Raw genomic sequence first — 9,324 nt, 5'->3', positions numbered from 1 at the left:
TTAGAAATTAAAAAAATACTATAATTGTGTGATACTTGAACAGTATAAATTAGATTAGTCTCATAACTTCAAATGAAATTTAATTGAAAATGAGAGTATGCTACATCCCAATTTCTTCAAATGGAGATCTTCACTCACCTTGAAAGTGTACTTGGGGATGGTAATGGTAGAATTTTATTTTCCCTCATGTGGTTATTCAATTTTGTGCTTTTAATTTTCATCAATATACAGGAATATATCCAGTCAAGAGTATACCGTTTTCCTGTTTTTTTTACATTGACTCGCCTTACAATAAGTTTTTATCATTTGTTGCTGTGTTACAGGCAGATTTTTGATGAAATTATCAATTTTTTTCGAGTCTATCAGCTGTTTTTTAATATTCACCACAATAGATTCCAGTTGTTGTTTGATTTTATTTTTTTTTGTATAGTGCACTTTTTTTTCTTCGCCTCTTTCACTTTGTTATTGTAGTTGAATTTAGAGCAATAAATACATTTGTTTTTATTGATGGGAATCAAAACTTTACAAGATGTACTCTGAGTGTTGTAAATTTGTTCCTCATTTAGTCTTCTCAAGTAATCCTCTAGATTGTCTACGGTGGTTACAGATTCCATGATATCAACAATTCTATGCATTGCTCGAGCTTGTATGGTATCAGCAGTAAGAACTACTGATCTCTCTAAGTAAGGCATATCGTTTTCTCCAAGTGCCACTTTAGAAAATACAATTTTATTCTCTAACTTATGAAAACTCCAGTAAAGAGGAAGATAAATGAAAATTTTATCATTCTTGATTAAAGAAAAAAGGTTTTTATTGGTTTCGATGGGGTTAGGAATATTCTCTAGTTGAATACTGCTAGAATTTACCAATGGAGTCTGGTGAATCGGGTGGAATACTACAGAATGGACCAGGAAAAACGTTTAGTGGAAGTTCAGGAGCAGTTTCACTGAAAAATGAAAAAAAAATATCAAAATACGTATTTTTATTATAAAAATGACTATCACATCAATTTCACAATAGAACTTGTCTAAAATCTAAATTTTTCATGACGATCTTCTACCACGTATATCCATCAATTTACTTGTCTAAAACATGTTTTACCCTTTGGATCAATACATGATATTTAATTAAATTAATCAAACTATATGAATAATGACACAATCCTTATCAGATATTTGGTATAAGCTTTATCAAATATTCTTTGAAAAAACTGATCACAGAACTAAACATAGGGTTCAATTATTTCGGTTGTTCATGTTTCAAAGTGAGTTTTTTCCACTGGATAATCCAACTGCAAACTGAAAAATAAAAACCAGATATAAAAAAATGAAAATCAATCTTTGAATCTGGGAAAATTTCAGCATCCTTCATCAATAATTTTCAATAGCTCATGTAGTATGATTTCATGACTGACTTCAATATTTTGGTTGGTTCCCGGGTTTTGCTGTTGTCTTCTTTGGTAAACTCCAACGTTTAGACTGCAACTATGACAGTCACCTTCAGCGGCGTTGACGAAGTACTTTCCACGACATATTCATTGAAACTAATTTCAGTATCAACTTTATTCTGTAAGATTCAAGATTACTTCCATCAACACAACTGAATATGACTGTCTCAGTTGCAGTCGAATATTTTTACCAAAAATGAACAGGCAAAGCCAGGAAACTAACTATTACGAAATTAGGCACGATGAGTTAATGCATTCAATTCGATTTTAGAAATATTTCATGCAGATTTCAGTATCGAAGTTACACTAAATCATTAGTTTATCTATTCAAAATTATATCTGGTTTCATTGATTGTCCAGAAATTCTCTCCCCTATAACTTTCAACGTTCCACGGAGGTCCATTAGACAAATAAAGCTATTTATCACACCATATCACTCAACTAACTATGGGTATCATTCTCCATCTCCAACATCTAAAATGTTGAGACTTGAAAATAACTACTTTGATAAAATCAATTTCATCTGTGATGATGAAAATATTTTTAAGAATCTCACTCTTTGCTAATGTAAATGTTTTTCATTACTTTAATTGTCCTTCATTATACACACATAAATGTGTCTATAATAATTATAGTAATATTATAAGTGGTTACAGTACAAGCTTTCTTTGTAATATAATTTATTGTAAACAAAAATTGGGTTTCACCTATGTTTATACAAATGAATAAATTGAGATCCCTGTAAATAAACATGGACAAAAAACTAAAATGGTATTTGTTAAAATTGGTTTTTCCGTTAACCAGCTGTCGTTCCCCTACGAACGGCAGCCCTCAGAAGTCGAAACTTGTGCGAACAGGGATTACCGAAATCTTACCTTTTAACGTGTGATTCTTAGCATGTATACCTAAATATAACCCTTTGTTCGATAACAACTTTTCCATTATTTTTTTTTTTAATTCCTACTGGCATTTCATTATAACCGTCTCAAGAAAGATTCTAAAAGATACACCTCTTTTTGATTATGTTCTCAGAAGAGACCGTATGATACCGAATGATACCGTATTTATTATTTCCATGTGTAAGCAGTACGCTTACACAGATATTGACAAATATGTTAATGAAGTTAATTTTCTGTGATTCAGGCACTTGTAGAAAATGTTCTTCAACTTTACCCCATTCTTCCACTATGACCTTTCATTTATAGAATGATATTAGCACCTATTAGCTCGTATTGAATAATGATGTATTTTTATGAAAGGTATCAAGGGAAAATATGATGTAAAATATTGAACTTATACTTAACTTAACTCCATACATTCGGACAATTTGTGACATATCCATTTTTCAAGATGATTCAATTAAATAATGGTTTCATAAATATCTCTTCTCATATTATGTTATCAATAACTTTCTTTAAAGTCCGTAATGAGCCTTATGTGAAAAATGTAAAAGTACATTGATATGCTTCAGTTGAAACGAAAACAAGAATCTTTTATATTCAAGAGAAATGAATGGCAAAGAGTGTTTGTTTCCAACTGCGAACTTCTGAGGGTCACCGTTAGAGAACAGCCGGTTGAAAAGAACTTTTTTTTTGTAGATAGGTAAAGCTAGAAGAGATTATTTATCATTTCATATATGAATAATTTGATATGTATCATTTTGATAACACCAAGTGTTCTCTCTTGATTTGTATGTGATCACATTTACCTTTGATACCTTATTCAACGGATACTTTCCAACTACAGAAATTATTAGAAAACTGATTCTGGAAATGGTGCATGTTTTCTTGAAATTCGTACAATTAAGTACTTTTCTATAAGTGCACCTTGAAAAAATATACAAATTTTTGATAGGATTTATAGGTAGTGCTGTAGAAACTGACTACTCGCATGCATGATGTTTTGACACCCTTCAAAAGCTTTTTCTCACCAATGAAATGGATGGGAAAATGCTTTGAGCAAATGAAAGCACCATCAGGCAGATATTTCCTGACAGCATCCATCCACTCTTTCCTCTTGTTTTCATCCTATAAATTACAGATTTTGGTCAGATACAATGCACAAATAAAACCATTCAAATCACCAATTGAGAACAAGTAAAGTTATAAGAGCATACTGTTTGGTTGCTTGGAATTCTATATGCTAACAAATACTACAAGTATATATTTAAGAGAACATTAGGTTTCTCATCATACATGAGTAGTCATTTAACCACCCAATAAATTTTTTTTATAGAAGTCCACAGTACAACAGCACCCTCGAGTTCTACAATAATTTTCCACAGGATTTCAAAAATACACAACATTCTGTTAGGATTGGGGAACTATTTGTTTGAATGGAGCCCTACTCAGTCAGTGATTTTCAAACTTAATCTATGATTTAATAATTGTTGATATAGATTTTATTTTTTATTTGTTTTAAATTTTATGCTGATATTCATTTCATGATATTTTAAATGAATGTAAAATTTTATGTAAGTGTAAACTTACTTACTTCTCATAATAATTCTGTAGAAATGCAATAAATCTATCTGCATACTGTAAAATTCATCTGTAAGTGTATCTATGACTCTTATGAGTAGACTTTTCTTGCAACTAGGTATTGAGTTGTATTTGAAAAAAAATGAAAAAAGCATAAGTGAATGTTTATTTTCAATTTGATATTATGATTAAGAAAGTAATGACACTCTAGTAGCAGACAGTGTATTTGAATGGGTGAAGGATTATTCAAAATATGAAGTTTGTTTTTGGTGTAGGCTGATACAAACATAGTTTATCCTTGGTGGATTGACAGTAATCATAAAATGTTTCATTTAACTTTGGCACTGAATACAGATGATTACTCGAATTTTTACACTGTCCACACAAAATACAGAATTGTCCCATTTTACAAAAAGTATCCTTATACACTATATAAAACTATTCCTTATTACTACTGAAAAATGTAACCAAACTAAAATAACTGAGAACTAACGAACGAAAACTATAATAAAAAATACGAACAATGTAAAGATTGGGATGACAAAAAATATCAATTTCAAAATACCAAAAGTTGAAAATTCTTTTTGACAATGACAGGTAATAATTAATTTGACTGACTCAGCGGGGACTCGAACAATTCAGAGTAGCGCCATCTTGGGAAAACTCTCGTAGGTATCTCACAGATGTATCGTTAAAAGCAACAGGTGGTTCCTTCAAAAAGTTCAAAACAAAATCTTAGCGTTGCCAACACCAGGGTTTCTAGGAATCTTAGTTTCTAGGATACGCACATTGTTGCCAAATTGTCTGAGTTATCGCATATTTTAGAAAAAAGTGATCGCCGCGCTCACTTTGCGTGTAACGCAGGGTTAAAATGGTTTGTGGAGAATTGCAAACGCATGTTTATCATCAATTCAAATGGTACTAGAACAGAGACTAGAAAATCAATAACCTCCAAAAAAAATATATTTCATCCAAGTTTTTAATTCCGTAGGAAATAAACTCGTACTTCTGACAGTTATTCCAATGAGTTTAGTTGGCAACGATGGCCGTTAGGAAACGGGTTCAATGATGGAGGTAGATAGTGGATACCAGAACAATGGATGTTATATACTTGTGTAAATGTGGTCATTGTTTGCTTACGGAAATTGATCGGATCGTGAAGTATCACGTAATGTCAAGACATTGACATTTCACGATTCGGAATTTCAAATTTGTATTCAGCCTATCATCAATTTCAAGTTTTAAGTGTTTTAGTTATAGATAGATAGATATATTTATTTGATTACGATATATATATATATATATATATATATATATATATATATATATATATATATATATATATATATATATATATATATATATATATAAATAAAAATGTTTTTAACATCATCACATAGTCATGGGAATATGAAAAGTTCGTAATTGTACTTCTCCTTGTGACCACCTCCACTCCCCTAAAATCAGTAAACAGTAGTAGTTCGATATGCAGTATCGTCATCCTTTCGGATGATCAGAAACGATACCCTAGGATTATCCGAAAGGAATAATGAGTGACCGGAGTATGGGCCCCACTCAGTTCACAGAAGCCCCGATTACCCCCCGATTACCGATTGAAAGAAACTTCAATGAATTGTCGTTACGGCTTGTTTCACTATCGTGTCTCTGGAAGATACCATTATATCTTCATTTACGGTTCAACCCATCTTTCATGGAGTTATGAAACCCCATTGGGAACCGAAAATCTAATAATATGTCTTTATTGAACCGGATATCTTTTTTAAGAAAGATTTTGACATCTAATTACAGCATTCAGAAGACTTCATTTTACATGTTAAGATTATGATATATTCCTGAACAGTCTACATCGATGTAAATGTGGATTTAATGATTGTTAATCATTCTGTCATTCTGTAACTAGATTTGCCCATTCGAAAAGGCTGCTGTTTCTAATCGCTAGTAGAAATTAACTGCTAGTGGAAATTGATGTTGGCTACCGGCAACACTGGAATGTCCAGTATTTGAGTATTTCACATACGCCCAAGTACAGTTACTTTTATAAGTAAGTAGGTATTATGTTTAAAATCCATAAACTTGTGTTTCAATATTATTGATATTTGATAATCACCTCAACCAAGGGATATGTCAGCAATTTACTTAGCGAGCTTCCATTTTTAGATACCTATTAAAGGAAACAAATTACCAGAAAATGGAAGATAATACAACCGACATAGTTCTTAAACAACTTACATCTCACAAGTGCACTTTTTGTGGTGGTTGGTTGTCAATTCCACCAGTAATGACGGTTTCTGATGATGGTAGTGGTGGTACAGGACAACAGTGTGGAAGATGTAAACACATCAAATGCAGGGTAGCTACAAGAAACACAATTTTTGAGAATGTGGCCAAGCATTTACAATTTTCTTGTATTCATGAAAACTGCCAAGAAAATATTCCATGGAGAGAAGTGGATTCACATGAAAAAAGATGCCCTCACAGAAGATTCAAATGCCCTGTTTACTATGAAGATTGTGAAGAACATATCGAAATTAGTCACTTCAAAAGTCACATGCAGATGATGCATAAGAAAAATATATATTACGAGAAAATAGTTGTGGAGATGATCAATACAGTTTCAACACAAGTGTGTTTACTAATTGTCCATAGTTTACAGTTTCTTATTTTATTCTCTGAAGACCAAATTTGTGCTACATCATTACAATCCATTAATAACAATTTTCATTATCATTTGAGGTTCAGCAGTTTTGTTAAACCATCTATTTCTCTCTCGTATGAAAATATATCCATCAATGAATATCATGAACGAGAAAGCTGTTTTAAATGTTTGAAGAAACAATGTGCTTTGAGGATTCATCCATATGCCAAAAATATTACAGATGACAGTGATAATAGAAACAAAAAACATATAATCAATTTCAATTGGAAAAATGTTAGTTCAATAGTTGGAAATCACATATTAGTTACTTTGAAAGTAACCCCCACAACTAACCAGGAGTTATTTCCAGAAGAACTGGAAGCTGCTGATAATAACGAACACATTAAAAAAACCCTTGAATGCCCAATATGCACAAAATATATGACAAAGGAAATTTATTCATGTGAAATTGGTCATCTTCTCTGTAACGAATGCAAATCCAAAGTGACCCTTTGCCCATCATGCCAAGCACCTATTGGTTGTGCCAGAAATTATGCCCTTGAATCTATGGCAGAGAATGTAAATATTCCATGCAAAAATGATAATAAGGGATGTGTCTTTGTTGGAAAGTTACACATGCTTTCAAGACATGAAGACAATTGTTCCTACAATGCACAGTAATATTGATAACCTTAGGATCAGCAGGTATGGTGGAAGTATATTCCACATTTCGGATTTTCAAGAATAAAATCTACTTATATATTGTTAAGAGTGTTGACATTTATGTACCTATCCATAATTTGTAGTTGATTTATATTCATCAGTCCATCTCGAAAAGTAAAAATAATTTTTACTTTTCGAGTAAATCAGAAATAGGAACACTACAAATTTTAGGAACTTTTTTCAGAAAATAACATAATATACTGGTGTGTTACCTATTATGCTAGTGAAAGTTTTCTGCTTTTGAAAAAATTGAATATTTTTGTTTTTGCAAAATCTGAAATGTCCTCACTATAATGCATTAGTTATGATTTCTCACATTTTGAAATAAATAATTTCTACTTTCACTGTATAGGGCTGAGGAAATAATTCAAATATTAGTAACCTGTAATGGCCCGAGGATACTGATAACTATAAGGGAATTTCACTAGAACTCTCAAAAGCAGGTAAAATGTTGTGTTTATCAGTTTTCCTGTGCTATTTGTCAGAACATGATTTGGAAACTTTTGTTTTTATTTTTGCAGGTTATGTACAAAAAAATAGTTTTTGATTTTTTTCTATACTTTCTGAATTTGAAAAATATTTAGTACTGTAGCGATACTTCCCAATAATACGATACTAATGTCAATGAGCCATTAACGTGTTTTGCTAACTCCATATAATACATATATGAAGTTAGATTTATCTATATTTGATACTAATGGAAATTTGTTTTAGGGTTTACTTGGGGCCTGTGAAAGAAATATAGTTACAGAAAATTATTACTAGATTCATTTCACTTTACAACTTTATTATGGTAGATAATCTGTTACCGATTTTGTTAGATTCAAGTAGTACTTACTTTAGTTTTAATTTTGTTGATAGACTAACCATTTTTACTTTTTTTAAGTTTGTTATGAAAAATATGTAAGTTTTATTTCAATTTTTAATTTTGATCTGAAATACTTCACAACTTTATTGTGGTAGATAATATGTTATTGATTTTGTTAGATTTAAGTAGTACTTACCTTATTTGTAACTTTGTTGGTAGACTAACCGTTTTTATTTTTTTTAAGTTTGTTTTGAGAAACAAAAGTTTTATTTCTATTTTCAACATAGATCTGAAATGCGTCACAACTCTATTATGGTAGATAATATGTTACTGTTTCTGTTAGATATATGTAGTTCTTACCTTAATTTCAATTTTGTTGATAAACTAAACATTTTTTACTTTTTGAAGTTTGTTTTAGAAAATATTTTTATTTTTAACATAGATCCGATATACTTCATAACTCTGTTGTGGTAAGTAATATGTTACTGTTTTTATTAGATTTAAGTAGTACTTACCTTAATTTCAATTTTGTTGATAGACACCATTTTTACTTTATTTAAGTTTGTTGTGACAGATATAAGTTTTTTTTATTTTAACATAGATCTGAAATACTTTACAACTCTTTTATGGTATATAATATGTTACTGTTTTTGTTAGATTTACGTAGTACTTACTTGAATTTTAATTTTGTTGGTTGGATTAACCATTTTTACTTTTTTTGAGTTTGTTGTGAGAAATATGTAAGTTTTATTTGTTTTTAACATAGATCTGAGATACTTTACAACTCTATTATGGTAGATAATCTGTTAATGTTTTTGTTAGATTCAGGTAGTACTTACCTTAATTTGAATTTTGTTGGTAGACTAACAATTTTTACCTTTTTTTAAGTTTGTTTTTATTTTTCATAGTTTTAGATTCAAGACAGTACAGTTCAAAATTCACTTTCCATGTGTAGTGTACAAAAAAAATTTGAATAAAATAATATTTAACAGTTAGCAATTTTCATTATTGTGTGTGTTGCTATAAAATATATTGAAAAAGTAAACTTAGACATATCCAAATCCGAATAGCATTTTTACTTTCACAATAAAGATAATTATTTCACCAAAAGTAAAATTTAAAAACGAAAAAAGTTGATTAAGAGTAATACGAGTGATTTCCTTTCGCATCCAATCAACTGAAAGTGTAGTTGTTGAAAAAATTAGTTAAT

General features: G+C 30.4%; 2 long non-coding RNA genes across 3 annotated transcripts; one reads left to right on the top strand and one right to left on the bottom strand.

Annotated features, from left to right (window-relative positions):
* Positions 1 to 967: 967 nt before the first annotated feature.
* Positions 968 to 4,439, bottom strand: LOC141482658 (uncharacterized). Its single transcript, XR_012465643.1, has 2 exons — positions 3,941 to 4,439; positions 968 to 3,474 (listed from the first exon to the last, which is right to left on the bottom strand). It is a non-coding gene; the product is annotated as an uncharacterized lncRNA (long non-coding RNA).
* Positions 4,440 to 5,756: 1,317 nt separating this feature from the next.
* LOC141482657 (uncharacterized) lies at positions 5,757 to 9,109 on the top strand. 2 transcript variants are annotated; one of them, XR_012465641.1, is made up of 2 exons: positions 5,757 to 5,989; positions 6,106 to 9,109. It is a non-coding gene; the product is annotated as an uncharacterized lncRNA (long non-coding RNA). The 2 variants fall into 2 exon arrangements; XR_012465642.1 differs by having other exon boundaries at positions 5,943 to 5,993.
* Positions 9,110 to 9,324: the final 215 nt, after the last annotated feature.

This window comes from Leptinotarsa decemlineata, unplaced genomic scaffold (genome assembly GCF_025532065.1).
Source record: "Leptinotarsa decemlineata unplaced genomic scaffold, Ldec_3_MD MMD2_tig00001719_RagTag_RagTag, whole genome shotgun sequence".
NCBI classification, from domain to species: domain Eukaryota; kingdom Metazoa; phylum Arthropoda; class Insecta; order Coleoptera; family Chrysomelidae; genus Leptinotarsa; species Leptinotarsa decemlineata.
This window is presented reverse-complemented; position numbering and strand designations above follow the sequence as displayed.